The sequence below is a fragment of the Podarcis filfolensis genome (genome assembly GCF_964270895.1).
Source record: "Podarcis filfolensis genome assembly, chromosome: 9".
In the NCBI taxonomy this organism is placed as follows: Eukaryota; Metazoa; Chordata; class Lepidosauria; order Squamata; family Lacertidae; genus Podarcis; species Podarcis filfolensis.
In genome coordinates, this window is record NC_139610.1 from 54,850,947 (window position 1) to 54,864,093 (window position 13,147).

At 43.1% G+C, this 13,147-nt stretch overlaps 1 long non-coding RNA gene across 1 annotated transcript; it reads left to right on the top strand.

The window, feature by feature from the left end:
* LOC310742583 lies at positions 1–11,877 on the top strand. Its single transcript, XR_014538582.1, has 4 exons — positions 1–34; positions 1,722–1,862; positions 3,750–3,873; positions 11,367–11,877. It is a non-coding gene; the product is annotated as an uncharacterized lncRNA (long non-coding RNA).
* Positions 11,878–13,147: the final 1,270 nt, after the last annotated feature.

A 13,147-nucleotide genomic window follows, 5' to 3' on the forward strand; every position in this document is an offset into this window, starting at 1 on the left:
CTGCAATTGGCTCAAGACATCTAGTGCTTTGCAGGTCAGTTTGGGAAGTCTGCACACTCTCTATGGGTGGATGGTAACCTTTTTGATTTTTATTTCTGCAAAACTGACCTCTGGTAGTGTGATTGCACTAAGTCTTCCATCTGAGCTTGGCCAATAAACAGCTTCTCAAAACCTTGCTGTACATTGCTCAGTTCCTAGACTTAAGTGTCCTGCACTCAGCATTTCTTAGGTTGTGTTGCACTATGATTTTATCCATTTTTAAAATTTAAAAAATCATAATTGTGTTTTAATGTTGTAACCCACCCTAGAACCTTGGGGTGAAGGGTGGGTTAATAATAATAATAATAATAATAATAATAATAATAATAATAATACGGAATCCACTACCTCAGCTGGGGCCTCCTCCTCATGGAAGCCACTCAGAGTTGCTGGGGAAACCCAGTCAGATGGGTGGGGGTAAAATCATCATCATCATCATCATCATCATCAGGGAAAACACAAGTTGCAAGGATTAGCAGTTTCATGAGGCATCAGAGGCATAGCTAAGTGTGAGCTATGGCACTGAGCCAACAAGCAACACTACTGGGAGGACAGGTCAGGAGCAGCATTTAACTGGAGTCCCCAGACTGGTAAGCAAATGGGCACACCTTCTAGTGGGCTGGCTAGGTGAGGTTTGTGTGTACTCATGTTGGTGTCTCCTTGTCCTAGCTGACAGAGGTGTGATGGGTGCTATCCCTGCACCAGATATACTCCCTGCTGCCTAAAGGGGGAAATTACTATATTTTTCCATGTATACGTTGCCCCCCATGTATAAGACGAGCCCTATTTTTTAAACCCAAAATTAAGAAATTAAGTTGTTTAGCTTTTGGGGGTGGGGGAAGTCACTTCCACCGATCGCTCACCCGCCTGCCTGCGACTGCCGATCGCTTGCCACAGCCACTGCAGATCACACACCTCGCCACAGCCACCAATTGTCTGCCCACTCGCCGCCACCAGCAGCCCACCCACCTACTTGCCACAGCTGCCAGTCGCCTGCCCAATTGCCACAGCCACAGCCAATCACCAGCAGGCCTTGCCGCAGCCACCAATCACCCGCCCAATCGCCGCTGCCAATCTCCTGCTTGCTGCTGTCATTAATCGCACACACACCCCTCTGCATTCACTCTCCCCCCCCTTTTTTTTAGCAAAAAGCATTGTCTTATACAAGGAAAAATACATTACTTTGTAACTGTGTAGCTGGAGAAGCTAAGGAGGCATGTCTGGGAGGAAGGTAACAGGAGGCACTTCTGAAAGTTTGCCTGAGCCTTCTCTGGGGGGCAGATTTCCACAGTCTATCCTACTGAGACCCTTCCCAGGATCAGACATCCATTGGAGTTCAGAAACCACTATCTCAGCCCACTGGGATTCCTCCTCATGGTCTGCCCACCACCTCCATGACACCTCAGTGGGACTTGTAAACACCCCTGATTTTCATCTTCCTTGAGTGATTGTGCCTTGAATTCTGCTAGTGCCTCTTGCTTGCCTGAATGGAAGATAGAGAGGTAGGGTAGAAATGTGCTTATTGTACAAAACAAGAAGCAAAAGAAACATTTACAGTCATTGGTTCAACCACATTTGCTGCTAGCCTTGTCCGCCTCTAGCATGTGCCCACCCCCACCCCCTGGTGTACAACCCCTTTAGACCATCAATATTCTTGTGCTTTCTTCTTCATTCCCTACCAGTTCTGTGACCCTTCTGATAGCATTGCTTCTTGGAGCATTGGGGAAAGTCAAGGTCACACCAAGGTCAGCCATCCTGCATCAAGAAATTCCCTGCCCCAAGTGCGGGACAAAATAGATTCAGAACAATCTGGATTTAAGCAGGTTTGTAATGACTTTTCTGAATCAAGACCTGAAGGAGGGATAAAGATCCTAAAGGACAGAACACTTAGGTGCAAAAGAAAAGCTATCCATCATATTTCAATATTTTGGCTCACCTGTATGATAAGCCTCTGGCAAAGAGCAGTGACATGTCACTAAATGTGTTTCCTATTTTGCTTTAGAGCGTCAAGCATTTAGACTAATTTTTCTTGACATTTCCCTCTTCGTATCATTACCATTTTTTTCATCAAAAGAGAAAAATGCAATAATATAATAGATCCCCATGAGACACATTTTTCCACTGTGAAGAATTTATATTGAGAGCCTTGTCTAATACAAAACAGAAAAAAGAAGACAACATAATACGAATCATGTCTCTCACTTTCCCTCCCATCCAAATTTTTCTCTCCCTCTTCAAAGTATTATGATATCTATCCAGGCATATCATGAGATTGCAACTGTACTTGCAATTAGCTCTCAACTTCTAATGCTTTTGTTTTTTGTTTTTTATATAAACAAGGTTTGGGAAAATGATAAAGATTCTTAATCTCTAACCTTAATCCTCTTGCAAATAATTGGGGAGGGGGGAGGGGGGAAATATCAGTGAATATTTAATAAGTTCATTGTACCCGTGAGTTTATTTTTCTGAACACACGTCCTTAATATATTAAAAGATTGACACTTTTTTCATTGGTTGAAAGCTACAATTTGAGTGCAAATCTTACTGGCTGGGATATTTTCTTTGGACAATATAATACAGCATGCTCACACTGCAGAATATTAACTACATAAGGTTAAGAACCCCTTACTCCATCCATGGAGATGTCTCTCAGGAAGAATATCATGGAGAAGGGGTGATTCAGTCGATGAAGGAGTAGCTACCAACAAAAACAACAAAACTCTTAGAAATAAGAACCTAGATTCAGCCTAGGTTTTGCAGATGCATAGTTTTATTTTAGAGTTTCTTCCTCGCATACAGCTACAGTGGTACCTTGGGTTACATACGCTTCGGGTTACAGACGCTTCAGGTTACAGACTCCACTAACCCGGAAGTAGTACCTCGGGTTAAGAACTTTACCTCAGGATGAGAACAGAAATCCTGCGATAGTGGTGCGGCAGCAGCAGGAGGCCCCATTAACTGAAGTGGTACCTCAGATTAAGAACAGTTTCAGGTTAAGAATGGACCCCCAGAACGAATTAAGTTCATAACCAGAGGTACCACTGTATACACAGACTATTGTTACTTCTTCCAGAATTCCCACTCTCCTTTCCACTTACAGCAAGTTCTGGGATGCACTAATTTGTGCTTACCTCAGAGCATTTTGAATTTCTAGCTTGGATCAAGGAACAGATCAGCCATCATGGTTGCATTTGCGTCTCTCGCCATCCCTTCCAGAAAGGACAGCCAGTTGCTCTGGGACTGCAAAACTGAAGGGAAGCATACTCTGGTCCTATTTTCCATATGTACCCCCTGATTCCCAGAAAGAACACAATGACCAGGGGAAACGGCTCAGGACTGCAATATCTCAAGGACCGCCTCTTTCCATATGAACCTACCCAGACCCTGAGATCATCTTCTGACGCACTTCTTCGTGTGCCTCCTCCTCCAGAGGTCCAGAGGGTGGTAACATGATAACGGGCCTCCTCTGCAGTGGCTTCCCATCTGTGGAATGCTCTCCCCAGGGAAGTTCTCCTGGTGCCTTCATTATACACCTTTAGGTGCCAGGCAAAAACATTCCTTTTAAACCAGGCCTTTGGTTGATTTGACTGGCATCCTATGCCCTTTTAAGATGTGTTGGGGGAGGGCTGTTATTGGGTTGTTGTTGATTTTATTTTGATTATGTATTTTCTGGTTTTATATTCTGATTTTATTCTGTGAACCACCTTGAGACCTGCGGGTATAGGGTAGCATATAAATTCAAGAAAGAAAGAAAGAAAGAAAGAAAGAAAGAAAGAAAGAAAGAAAGAAAGAAAGAAAGAAGATGGCCCCCTCAAAGAATGGCCCTACCATCTGGTAAAGTGAGATGCTGCCCCCTGAGGCAGATGTTGTGGAGCACAGAGTGGGTAGGACAGTATGTGCCACATGAGCTGCTCTGCACCCCCTAAGTTAGCACATTGCCCTCAGGTACAGCAGAAGCTGCTGGTCTGTCCACAGTGAACATAAGAATATAGGATATTGCCTTATACCAAGTCAGAGCATTGGTCCACCTGGCTCAATATTGCCCACATTCACTGCCAGTGGTTCTCTGGGGTTCCAAACCTACCTGGAGGTACCTGGGATTGAACCTGCAAAGCAAATGGTCTACCACTGGGTTGTGCCTTTTGCCTTGCACACTCTGGCTCCATCCATCAACAAAGTGTTGAAGTAAGATTTAAGTGCCCTGTTCCAGCTGGTTTCTGTACATGGAGGGAGGGACCCATCTCGCCCTTTGCTTCAGGGAGCTGACTCTGGTCCCATCCATCTGCTGCAGGGATCTTGCTTCTCCACCCCTAGAAAGAACATTCTGTTCCAATTGCTAGATACTATGGGACTGTGGATATGAAGGAAATCACACTCCGGCCCTATTCAACAGCCAACAGGCTGAGGAGTGCCAGGTTGTGTGGGTTTGGGTTTGTGTGTGTATTTGTAAGCTGTTCTTGAGAATCACTCAACTGAAAAGTGGGATAGAAATCTTCTAAATAACAGTTGAGACTGGTCAAACCCAACAGGCTCAAAAGGCATTACTAGTGGCTATCTAGGGACTATGTGTGGGCTAAATAATGGGGGCAATTTCTCCCCTTATTTGCAGCCTTTCCCCTGACTTATTCCATGTAGTTTTGTGGTTAGAGTGTAGTACTAAGATCTGGGAGACCAGGTTCAATCTCCATTTCGCCGTGAAGCTCAGTGGGTGACCTGGGTGACCACTGTCTCTCAGCCTAATCTTGTTGTTGTTGTTTAGTCGTTTAGTCATGTCCAACTCTTCATGACTCTATGGACCAGAGCACGCCAGGCACTCCTGTCTTCCACTGCCTCCCGCAGTTTGGTCAAACTCATGTTAGTAGCTTCAAGAACACTGTCCAACCATCTCGTCCTTTGTTGTCCCCTTCTCCTTGTACCCTCCATCTTTCCCAGCATCAGGGTCTTTTCCAGGGAGTCTTCTCTTCTCATGAGGTGGCCAAAGTATTGGAGCCTCAGCTTCACAATCTGTCCTTCCAGTGAGCACTCAGGGCTGATTTCCTTAAGAATGGATCGGTTTGATCTTCTTGCAGTCCATGGGACTCTCAAGAGTCTCCTCCAGCACCATAATTCAAAAGCATCAATTCTTCAGCGATCAGCCTTCTTTATGGTCCAGCCTAATCTACTTCTCTGTATTGTTGTAAAGATAAAAGGGAGAGGGGGAGAACCATACGCACCACTTCAAGCTCCTTGGAGAAAAGGTGAGTTCTAAATGTAGTCATAGTAAATCCCTTCCCATTGGTTATATAGAAAAGAGGCATCATTTGGAGAAACTGTTTAGGAGGAAACGCAATTGTCTTCCACCCAGAACAAGATGCTGGCCCTGGGCATCCTCAGTTGTTTAAGACTACCCACTGGCCTGAGATTTAAATTAGGGATTTCCAGTGCACTTCAATAGTCCTGGAATATCTTGCAGCCTAGAAAAATCTGTTCCCACATGAGCTTTCTTGGGCTTATTGAAGATCATGCTGCAATAAATTTGTCAGACTTTAAGGTGCCACAGCCTCTCTGATGTCTTAATGTCATTAAGACATTATTAAGATTATGGCAATAATCTCACAGCCTTAATGTTCTTATAGGCCTGCATTTCATCAAAATCATCAGGGCCTTCATCATGTTCAAACTGCTAACTTCATTTGGATCAAATCATTACTGAAAGAAATCTTTTTTAAAACTCCATAATGGAATCCAGAGGTTCACGATGAAAGTTTTTTGTATCTGTGTGTTACCTTTCGGAACTGATGGGGAAATAGTTCTCCCTTGGGAGCCCCAATTGAGAGGTAATGGGGAGGACACGGGTCTTTCTGCTTCTCAAAAGCAAACAAACCAAACAAATAGCCTTATATTAGCGCTCTTCCTTCTGGCTGTGGAAATGAAGCCATTTATCAGCCTGCTGAATGTGATCTGTTTCTCCTTTGTAAACCTTTCAACACAAGACACATTTGGCTGGGCTCCTCCCTGTCCCTTGGGAGAGTCGTCTGGAATACAACCACATTACCAGCAGGATTAAACCACCACTTGTAAAGAAATGGATCCATTTTCATTTGGTTCCTTTAAAAAACTTTAAAACAGCCTAGAGCTGTCCTCATAAAAACACACATACAAAATGGAGCATTTTTGCATGTTTCTCAGGCTTTACAAGTCCATTTGAAAAGAAAAATGACCAGTTTGGCTTTAGAATTTCAGTGTGCTGCAGGCCAGAATGTTACTACTGCTGTCCTTTTGCACAAAACTACCAATAGTAGTATAGGGATGTGAGTGGCGCTGTGGGTTAAACCACAGAGCCTAGGACTTGCCGATCAGAAGGTCGGCGGTTCGAATCACCACGATGGGGTGAGCTCCCATTGCTCAGTCCCTGCTCCTGCCAACCTAGCAGTTCGAATGCAGGTCAAAGTACAAGTAGATAAATAGGTACCACTCCTAGGTACCACACACTAAAGACTTTGTTTTCCCATGTTTTCAAAGGCCATATTTCATTTGATTTCACTTTTTTTTCACCCTCTAATATTTCTGGGCCCATCACCTCCTGGCAAATAGAAGGGGAAGAAATGAAGGCAGTGAGAGATTTTACTTTCTTGGGCTCCATGATCACTGCAGATGGTGACAGCAGTCACGAAATTAAAAGACGTCTGCTTCTTGGGAGAAAGGCGATGGCAAACCTAGACAGCATCTTAAAAAGCAGAGACATCACCTTGCCAAAAAGGTCCGTATAGTTAAAGCCATGGTTTTCCCAGTAGTGATGTATGGAAGTGAGAGCTGGACCATAAAGAAGGCTGATCGCTGAAGAACTGATGCTTTTGAATTATGGTGCTGGAGGAGACTCTTGAGAGTCCCATGGACTGCAAGAAGATCAAACGCATCCATTCTTAAGGAAATCAACCCTGAGTGCTCACTGGAAGGACAGATCGTGAAGCTAAGGCTCCAATACTTTGGCCACCTCATGAGAAGAGAAGACTCCCTGGAAAAGACCCTGATGTTGGGAAAGATGGAGGGCACAAGGAGAAGGGGACGACAGAGGACGAGATGGTTGGATGGTGTTCTCGAAGCCACAAACATGAGTCTGACCAAACTGCGGGAGGCAGTGGAAGACAGGCGTGCCTGGCGTGCTCTGGTCCATGGGGTCACGAAGAGTCGGACACGACTAAATGACTAAACAACAACAACAATATTTCTGCATTGTTATTACTTAACTGTTGGCTTTTCATTGTGATTTCACTATTTTTTTGTAACATTATGTATCTAAGAAGGCCTTGTTTTCCATTTTATAATAATAATAATAATAATTTTATTATTTGTACCCCGCCTATCTGAATGGCTTGCCCTGTTTTCATTTCATGCAGCATTGTTCCAGTGCTGCTGCAGTTGGTCTTCCACCAAAAAGGAAGGTCTCACTGTGGCAAAATGACATAACTTAAGTAATTTACATAATTAGTCACATAAATTAAATTGTCATTACATTATTCCACTCTATTCATTGCAGTGCAAAGGAAATGCAATGCAAAGGGATGGTGAGAGAAATAATCAATTACGTATCTTTTGCTGACTGAATGCATCAACAACCATGAAATCACGTTGCTGAATTAATTTATGTTCTGGATATGTGATGAATAGGTGTGTATCAGCAATTTGCACTCCCATTTCTTTCTTTGTTAGAATTCTTCAACATCCCTACTCTTATTGATACGTTTCCTTCGTTGTAAACCATTTGGAGGTCATTTTGTCAGAAAAGGCAATAATAATAATAATAATAATAATAATAATAATAATAATAATAATATTTAGACCCTCCCATGCATTTAGCTCGCACACTTTCATCCTTACATGGCTGGAGGCAGACCAGTTGAAATTGCACAAGTTAACTCCAAACAAGGCAGAGAGCTTGAAAGTTCTTTCAGCACTCGGTCCACTTGGGATTAACCATCATGAAAAAGGCTTTTAAGCACTCCACCTTGCTTGGAGGGTGAAGCCCATTTTAGCCCATCAGCTCCCGGATGCTCTTGAGAGACCTCATGGGGCCATGACAGGATTGTCAAAACCTAAACATTACCTGGTCATGTTTTAAATATTAAATGAATGCTATGAAAAGCTCTCTCTGTGTGTGTTGACCAATAAGCCATCTCACTAATAATACTACATTGGAAAATTCCATCATTTCACATACAGGCAAATGCTCAACGTTTTTCTGGAGATAAATAGCCTGTGCTGAATGGCCCGTTAATGGAGCATTTGTTGCCTCCACAACACTCCAAAGCTAGTAAACGGAATATGGGGTAATTCAAACCATACAGAAAATGCAGGCTTGAGCATTAAAAATGTTTCATTAGGATTTATGGTCAATGCACTTGGATACCCAATCTTCAGTATGATAAACAACAACCAGCTACTTTTAATTTAGATGTGTCTAGGTGCCAAGAACAATGGGGAGGTGGGAGGAGGGGACCATTTCCGAGAGGCACACAACCTCCCAGAAACAAGTAAGATGACACTGGTAATTGATCCTGAAGTTATGTGGAATTTTTTTTACAGTTTTACCATCCCATTATCCTCTGTTTGTTTATATTCCTTGCCACGTTTTAACTAAAGCCTCTGCTGTGTGGGGAAGCTGCATGTTTGTTGATAGTGGCTGCATGGCGGTTACAGGGATACCAGATGTCTCTCATTTTCATGGATGCCCTTTAAGTTGTCTTTACTTTGGAATCGCACAGAGGGAGAAATGCACCTCCTCTTCCAGAACTCCTCTGTGTACATCGGGGATGGGAAAACTGAGGCCCAGGGGCCAAATGGCCCTCCATCTCTTTCTACCTGGCCCTTGGGCTTCTCCCAACCCATACCCTTCGCCAGCCCTGCTTTGTACCCTCCTTGAGCTTTGTTCTGTTTTGGGTTTTGTCCTTAGAATCATACAATAACAGCATCGTAAAGTTGGAAGAGACTCAAACGGTCATCTTGCCCAACCCCCTGCAATGCCTGGTTGGAATCTGTCCTTGAACTCTGATAATGCTGTTTTCTTGCCTGGCTGGAGAAGAGATCAGGGTGTGAGAGGGCACAGAAACTAGCCTACTTGTACAGAAGTAAAATTCACATTTGTTCTGCTGCCCACTTTTTCCTCTGGTCCCACCCACAAATGGCATGTGGCCCTCAGAAGGCTGGCTAGCAGAGAATGTGGCCCTCAGACTGAGAAAGGTTGCCCACCCCTGGCACAGATGACCAGAAAGTTTCATCCCATTCCCAGCATTCTTTATGACAGTGCAAGAGATCTTGGGGGCCACCCTCTTCAATGCCACATGAGACCAACCTAATGTTCGGGTCAGTTCTGGGTCTCTTGGGCCACCAAAGAGGCCATTCTCTGTTTCCCATCCTCCTTGCCAATTGTATTTATACAAGCAACATTATTCCTATAAACACACCGCACAGAGTTTATACAAAGTTATGTTATGTCAAAATTTGAGCAGCTGAATCGTTTTGGGAAGGTTGCTTGCAAAAAAGAAAGCCATATAGGTTTTGCTTAAAACCATAGTGTTAAAATAAAGTTGGCTTCCCATCCCACATTTAACCACGGCAATGAGTGGCCTGATTTTCAGGCATTTTAAGCACCCAGATACCCCTATAAAAAGGCTGGGGATCTTTTCCAAAGAACCTTTAAGCCAAAATGACTGTGGTTAAAAAGTGGAAATAATCTTCAACGTGGGATGGGGTTGGGGAATGCCTTTGTGTTCCAGGGGAAATGGGTTTCAATTTAAAAGTGTTCAGCTGACTTATACTTGGCTCATGCGTAACATCCATGGATTTTTCACCAAGACTGTGAAAGGGCAGCTAAGAATAGCTACGCTAAATGTGTGTGTGATTAAATTGTCTTAATGAAAAATGATGGGGTTGTGGGGGGTGCAAGGGCAGAATGCTGGCACAATTTCTGCTTGCAGAGCTGTCGAAAATCAGAAATAATTGCCTAATCCTACGAGAGACTCTGCTGGCAAATAAAGAAAAAAAGAAAGTGTGTTAGATGGGATGTAAACACTGCTAATGCACAGTCATGACCAGCATCATGCCAGAAGCTGCTCTACAACATTGTCCCACCAACAATTTGCTGTGGGTCAATGTTGCCATGCTAGAAAATGCTACTGGATTGGCTCTAGAGTTAAGGACATGTATGGATGGGAGAGTAACTACCGTATTTTTCGCTCTATAAGATACACCAGACCACAAGACGCACCTAATTTTTGGAGGAGGAAAACAAGAAAAAAAATATTCTGAATTTCAGAAGCCAGAACAGCAAGAGGGATCGCTGCGCAGTGAAAGCAGCAATCCCTCTTGCTGTTCTGGCTTCTGGGATAGCTGCGCAGCCTGCATTCGCTCCATAAGATGCGCACACATTTCCCCTTACTTTTTAGGAGGGAAAAAGTGAGTCTTATAGAGCAAAAAATACAGTACTTCAAGTTACATTTTGATGCCAGCAAACCTCACATTTCCTGAATTAATATGCAAACCAGAATGCAACTAGCTATACTTTGGAATTCACACTTCTCCCAATTTTGTGAGGAACTTATCCAATCCAAAACTTTGCACACACAAAAATGGATACAGCAGGGGGAAATGCAAACAAAAATTAATACACTGGTGAAAAAGATATCTATCATTCATCGTTTTATTTGTATGCTGCTTTGCCACACACACACACACAATAACATGTTCAAAGCAGCTTACAACAAAGCAAACAAATGCACTTCAAAATCAAACACCGTGTATTATGTTAAAGGAAATAATTTGCCAAAATGTGCACAATAGGCAAAACCATGTACAAAATGCTTATGTTAGAAGAAACGGGTGCTGGAACTGTAGTTAGGATCACACTGCAACTTTGGTGCATTAATTTCAGTAGGTCTACTCTGCATGTAACATAGCCTCTGGCTTGTATCAATTTATATATATATATATATAAAACACTGGTGGGTGGGTGTGTAGGTTTGTGTGTAAAGGTGTTTACTCAGTAGTTGAATTCAGTGCATGCATTCTAACAAGTATGCAGAATATTGTATGATGAGCAAACCACACACCCATGCCTCCCCCCACCCCAATCCTTGTGATCCCGTATGGATTATTGTGACCAGATAATATTATATTATAATTCACATATTATTGGACCCAAGCTGGCCATCCTGTCTTTGGCATTTCCTGATGTCTGAGTGCTGCACCATTCTCTCTTAACCTATTTTTAAGGCCCAGTATTTTCTTTTGTTTGGTTTCCGAGACACGATTTGTGTGGATGTTATCTCACTTATTTATTGTTCCTTTGGCAGCAGTCCTTGATCTTTTTCCTCTTCTCACTCACAAGTGCTTTCAACAATAGATACTTGGCTGGAACCACTGGAAGTGCTGACTTTCTGAACGTTGGAGCCCAAAGGGCGGAAATAAAAGTTGTAAGCTCTGTTGAGAGGTAACAGACGATATCTTAATATTTCACTAGAGGCAGATTATAAACCATTTATGCTGCAACCGTAGAAATTGATCTATGACATCATGTCTAAGACTTCAGATTGATCACTTTATGCTCTCAGAGTGTCACTCACTCTTTGAACAAAACTGATGGACAGCACCCTTGAAATCAACTGACTGATGCCAATTGACACTTTATCTTTGTTAAGTACCATCTGTTCATCAAAAAGGACACTTGTGTTATGTTCACTGTAAGCTTCTGTGTCTCAGAAGAACTTGGATTTGCATGCATTTTGTATCTTTTGGAATCGAAAGGACTTTCTGAATTCTTTCCCACTCATGTATGAGTAATAAAGATCCTTCAGATCAAATCCATTCCTTTTGCCGGCAGCCCAATTTTTAACTGAAGACAGAACATGGCACCATGATTAATTAGTTAATTGTTCATCCGGCAATGAATTCTTCAGAACGTACTCGCTTTCGTTAGTCATATTGGCTGCTCAACTCCAGACATTCCTGGATGAAATGGATTATCTAGACTGATTTTGGTCTGGTGCACAACCCTGTTTAGGGACTAAAACTACCTTGGTCACCTTGAGGGGGGAGTTTCACTAGGAAAGAGCCAGGGGGAGTACAACACAGCCCAAGACCTTTCAACTATTTTCAGAGCTATTGACCTATCCTTCTGAACCAACTATTGTGGATAAAAATGTGGAGGCACCATATTGTGGCAGTTAACGTAAGAAAATCCAGATAGGTAAAAGAAAGACCTATCTAGTCCAGCACTCAGTTCTCAAACTGGTCAATCACATGACATAGGAAGCCTGCAAGCAAGACCTAAGTGCAACAGTGTCCTCTCCACTTGAGCTTCTCAGCAACTGCTATTCAGAGGCATACTGCCCTCTGACAATGGAAGTGCAGTGGTACCTCGGGATAAGCACTTACTTTGTTCCAGAGGTCTGTTCTTAACCTGAAACTGTTCTTAACCTGAAGCACCACTTTAGCTAATGGGGCCTCCTGCTGCCGCCGCACCGCCAGAGCACGATTTCTGTTCTCATCCTGAAGCAAAGTTCTTAACCCAAGGTACTATTTCTGGGTTAGCGGAGTCTGTAACCTGAAGCGTCTGTAACCTGAAGCGTATGTAACCCGAGGTACCACTGTAGTTGTATTTATCTCTGAGAAATGAGTTCCAGAAGCTGGTACTGTGGATCAATTGCATACTAATAATTTTTGTTGTTGTTTAATAGACTGCTTCACAGCATATAGCCATCCAAGTAGGGTACAAGATAAAGCAGAATAAAGGTCTTAAAACAATAAAATCAATCCAGCAAACGACAAACAGTGAAACCACCCGTACAAACACCAAAAGCAAACCATTTCATCAGGTATAAAATAACTGCGTTACATCTCAGGGAAAGCCCGTCTCCAACAGGTGCCTAAACATTGTGACGCTAGGCACCTGTTTGATTTTGGCTGGTGATTGAGTCCAGATTGCTGGAGGTGCAACACTAAAAGCCTGGTTTCTGGCACATGCCTCTGGGGTTATGGTACTTTCAGCTTTGCCCCATCTCAGGAGCACAGGTGCTAGGCTGGGATATACTGGGCAAGGCAAGTCTGTCTTTTGTGCTTTTGAGAGGAAACTGGT